Here is a 5,277-nt window from a genome sequence, read left to right as displayed (position 1 = left end):
TTTCAATAGTCCTGTCTCAACAGAACCTAGAACAAAGCTTATCCAACATTCTTAATAAAAAGGTCGTACCGGAATTTTTGCAAAATTGAAATGACAAATTTAACTTAATATATAACATTAAGTTTGTGTTGTTGTTGAAAGTTCTACAGTTAGTAACTTTTATCAGTAAGGATTAATGATTGTTGAGACATTAATATCCAGTAATAAAAAAAATAATAACCACACCAAGCGGATGAAAATTAAATAAACAATCTATTATTATATTTTGAAGTATAATTTTTGCCATGCAGTTTTTAGTATTTTAGGTTTATATTTAGATACAATTTGAAAATTATTCAACAAACAACTTAAACTATTTAATATGAAACTATAATTTTCTTTTAACAAAACTATCGAGTAATTCATTCTCGAGATGAATCAGCGACAATTAAAAATGGAAACCGTGAGTGCAAATGAAAACGCAATCCAAGAGAGAGAAAGAGATAGGAAGGATTACAGCTCTAATATCTAGGGATTTGCACTCTGCTTCCCGCCAAGCGGAAGTCGAGGTGGAGTTTTATTTCCGGTTCGTTCCATATCATTAAGTGTTTGAATTTCTCAGTAAAGAGCAAATAACCTAGTTTTAAGCGCTGAATTTTCAACTTATATCCCATGGGCAACTAGAATATTCGTGGAACGTCAATGTTTAATATTGTATGCTTTCAATTAATATAAATTAGAAAGATATGATAAATGTTTGTTCTCCATCATAGAAAAACTACTGAACAAAAGTAAACGGTTTGAGATGAAAATTATTTACTTAGTTTAATACTTGTTAACTAACTTAAATACAACATTGTTCCATTGCAACAACTATCCTCAGTGTAGAAAGATACGCAAATTTCACAAAACCTTTATATAATGTTTTTATTAATTTAACTGCACTTAACAATCTAATTTAAAAATTAATTATATTCGTTAGGATAGATATACAGGAGAATACTTTCTCTAATCAGTTTAAGACCTGTTTATTAATTATGAGTTAATTAATTAAGACTTAAAATAACAATCGGTATTAATACTTGTCAGATATTCTAATTTAATTCCCAAAAGCTTACACAACCACTTATGTTGTAAAAGTTTTCGTAAAAAAAGGGTTTCTTGCTTCAAATAAAATAAACTAAATTAAAATTAAGCTTAAAAAATAAAATCAAACTAAAAGTTTACATTTCTTAAAAAACTGAATTAAAATAAAATTTATAATTTAATTCAACATAAAATGTACTTTTATCTACGATAAAAGGGGCTAAATAAAACTGAACTAAAAACTCACAACCTGTTATTGTTGGTATAGACTCAACGTTCAAAGTAATTTAATTATATTCACCCCAAAATATGTGTTAAAAGCTTTTATATTTTATTTGACTACTAAATGGTTATTACCAGTAAATTTTAATAATATTTAAATTGAAGAATTTACTCTAAACTATACTTGCAACGACATGTGCTCTCTTGAAAAACTTGCGTTAATAATTAAGTGAATTAAAATCTTTTTATTCCCTTTTGTATGAAAATTTACACAACTCTTGTGAAAAAAGCTACCATTAGTAAACAGCCATAGTCTCATTTGAAAAACGCAATTCATCTATAACATAATTTCTTACGTAAAATCCCTTGCAGATGGTTAAAGGAACTAATAAGACGAAAACCACCAACTAAAATTAACCGCAAAACAAACTCCAACAAGACGCCGAGATTCCCGTGTCGTAGCTATTTATACCTCCCCTTCCAGTAAACCAGCCAACTAAAAACCAAGCCTTTGATTGGCCTCTATCCAATCACAAGGTCAGAGAGAAGAAAGTAATCAGCTACCCCTATTGTAATCACGTTAACAAACTAGACTACCAGAAAACCTGTTATCTCACTGTACCATCCTACACCCACAGACCCTTTCTTGAGAAATTACATAATGTAATTGACCTATACTTTGAACTCACCAATTAAATTATAAAATATTTTCGAATATATATTCTTCCATGCATATTTAATAAATAAATTTTAATTGCGTTTTTAGCAAATACTACACTCACACTAGTAAAACTTTCTGCACAATTACACCGAACATGAAACCCACAGCCCGAAACCTCCCCCAGAGACGGTTTATTTATGTATTTATCCTTGTTAATTTGGTCTCATAAATACCTCGACTAAGTTTGTTGGTCAGTATAGTACTACACCTCGTTCTAAGGTGGCGACCATTTGAACTTTAGAGAAAATTATTTTTGTACGAGTAGTTAGAATCAGGTATTTCCATATATAAAGGGCAAACCCTTCACTCACTCACTCATTCATCACTAATTCTACAACTTCGCGATATTTTGGAAAGTTGGAATTTGGCATACGTATTCCTTGTGAATTTTCATAGAGATAAAATACCACAAAAACTACATTATGTTTTTCAACTTCTCAATTTCCTGCAAAGATGAAATTTGATAACACGTGTCTTATACTCTTAATAAACAGTAAAATGGTTTTCAAATGATCAACTACCCAAGAAAGGTCTAAATAGCGTTGCAGTTCTCCCTAGGAAACTATATTTTTCTGCAGATTTTCGGTTTTTTATACAGATGAAACTTGACACAAAAGTGCCTATTAACTTAAATACAAAAAAGGCTACTTCATGAAGATCAACCACCAATAGGGGTTTAAATATGGTTGCAACTCTAGAAGAACTGTGTTTTTATTTATCAATTTCCCGATGTTCTACAACGATGAACCGCACACGTTACTCATACCCTTTAAAGGAAAACAAAAATATTTTCATGACAATCAGTCAGTCATAGGAGTTTAAATGGTGTTTTAACCCCTAGGGAACTGTATTTCTTGTTATTAACTTTCCGATGGTATAGATCGATAAAATTTGGAATAAACGTGCCTACCGCTTTCAATAGATAAAGTAAAAATTTTTCTTAAAGATCAACCATGCTGGGCGGTGATAATCAGTCAGTCAGGACATCTCATTTTATATATTCAGCTATATAAATACTAGCACGTACCTGCGGCTTCACACGCAAATTCTCTGCAACATGACTTCAACGATTTCAGTAATACTTGTACTATTTTAGACCAATGTGGATAAAATCTAATGTTTTCGAAATTTGTAGCTTTCTTAGTGAAAGCACTTATGATATAATACGAAGGAGCCAGTAATATATTTCAAACAATAAAAGCATATATCAAGTACATCAGATACAGTACATATTTTTCACTGTTAAAATGAAACAATAATAATAAAAAACGAAAGTTTATCATAAACAACATATATGTAATGAAGTGTTATGAGAAATATTTGTAAGGTTTGAGAAAGGAATTAAAATTAAAGCCCAGGAATTAAGATTAATTTTATATTTATACTGTTTAGTTGTCAATATTTGTAAAATTGATAGTGTTCGATTTCAACATTCCTTAGATTTTTTTTATGTAAATTAGGTTTAAGATTTTATTCAATATTATAGTTTTAACCAATTTTTCAAATAATTTTGGTTATCTTGATTTGCATGTGCAGGTAATGGTGTTCCGATTTCTAATAATATTTATGATTAGTTTAACTTAATTTCTTAAAAGGAAATATATACCTGGTTTGCGGGATTCGTTTTCCGAAACAAAGAATATCTGTAAACCTAATACAGTACAGTATATGCTCTTACTTCACAATCCCTTTCCGCTATATTGTTTTATTTCCTTGGTACGGTCTAGGAATCTGTATCAAATAATATTTATATGTCTAACTTTTTGTATTCCTTGTCAGTGAAAAATGGGAGCAATATATCCTAAACAACTTGATGTCATAAAAGCGTTATTTAGTATTGGTATATTGCTTTGATATTCCACTTGCTATAGTCACTGCCTCATTATTGTCACTTGTCACTGTAAATATGTCGTCCCACAATGTGTAAGGAAACCAATTTAGAGTACTTTACTTGTACACATTCACAATGTTTTTCACTAAGAATATGTCGAGAATGGTCCGGAAAAAACGAAATACTCTGAATAGGTCATTTATGTGATCTATAATAAAAAAAAAAACAGATAATACAACTCTTTATTACTATTTGTATCACACTACGACAGCTGATATTTATGAATGTAAATACAAACTACTGGAACACTGTATTTTCTTGAAATCGGTCTAAGTATATTGATGGGTAGTATTTTGGGTTTCGAACCTCAAAACGCAGCGTTCTATTCCTATAAGATATGACGATGGGTAATGTCCAAAATCTTGTTAGCCTTTCAAATTATCCATTGTCAATAATCAATTTAAAAAGAGCTTACGTGTCTTAGGCGTTTGGATTGATACTCGTAGACTTCGTTGTTATTAAAATGATCACCTTATCTAAATGTACCTGTGACAACTCACTAATAATCGTTTGAAATGAACCATAACGGAAAAAGGGTATCTGAACTTTTAAAAATTGCACTAATATGAACTTGTTTCTAAAATAACAAATATTTGTCTATGATGACCAGAACGGTGTATAACTAGTGTAATAAAATAACCTGCAATTTTTAAGTAATGCAGAAGTAAAATGTAACCAACTAAATACAACTGTAACAAGCTGCTTGTAAATTGTCCGCCCGCCACACACCTCGAATGGAGTGGGTAAAGAAATAGAAAACTCATTTTAATTTGCTCTGGAACAATAACGCCGCCTGAACACACACGAGATAGCCAATTTTCATGCCAGCACTGCTTGTGACAGATATTGTTTGTTGGTGAGTAATATTTTGTGCAGAATTGGGTGCTCTAGGTACATTATAATCCGCATTTATACTTTCCGTACCATCTCATTTTCAACAGGGAATAATTGTTGCCTAGTTGGTTGTGAATATTGACATTTAGGACGGTTAGACGATATGATACTTTTAAATAGGTTTTCTTACGTCTCCTGATATTAAAATTGCTGGATGACATGTGAGCTATAAAATCCCAAGGCAAAGTTTAGTTTGGTTTGAATTTTGCCTTGGAAAGAAAAGTAGTCTAGAAACACAGCCAGTATGTGATTAAACATTTTAAGAATGCCTTGATTGCAGTTGATTACTTGAGGCTATCAATTAAGAATTTAAACTGAGTCTGCCTTAAGATACCGTAATGAAAACTATTAACCGTAATAAGGCATATTAATTTATCAAATTTTCCAACAAACAGTTATGATTTTTGTTCATTACAGTTCCCCAAAAATAGCTCTTTCGTTTGGCTTCAAAGAGGTACCAAGTAACCAGAAGTTCCAGTAAAGT

The sequence above is a fragment of the Homalodisca vitripennis genome, chromosome 1 (genome assembly GCF_021130785.1).
Source record: "Homalodisca vitripennis isolate AUS2020 chromosome 1, UT_GWSS_2.1, whole genome shotgun sequence".
NCBI classification, from domain to species: Eukaryota; Metazoa; Arthropoda; class Insecta; order Hemiptera; family Cicadellidae; genus Homalodisca; species Homalodisca vitripennis.
Note: the sequence above shows the minus strand (reverse complement) of the source record.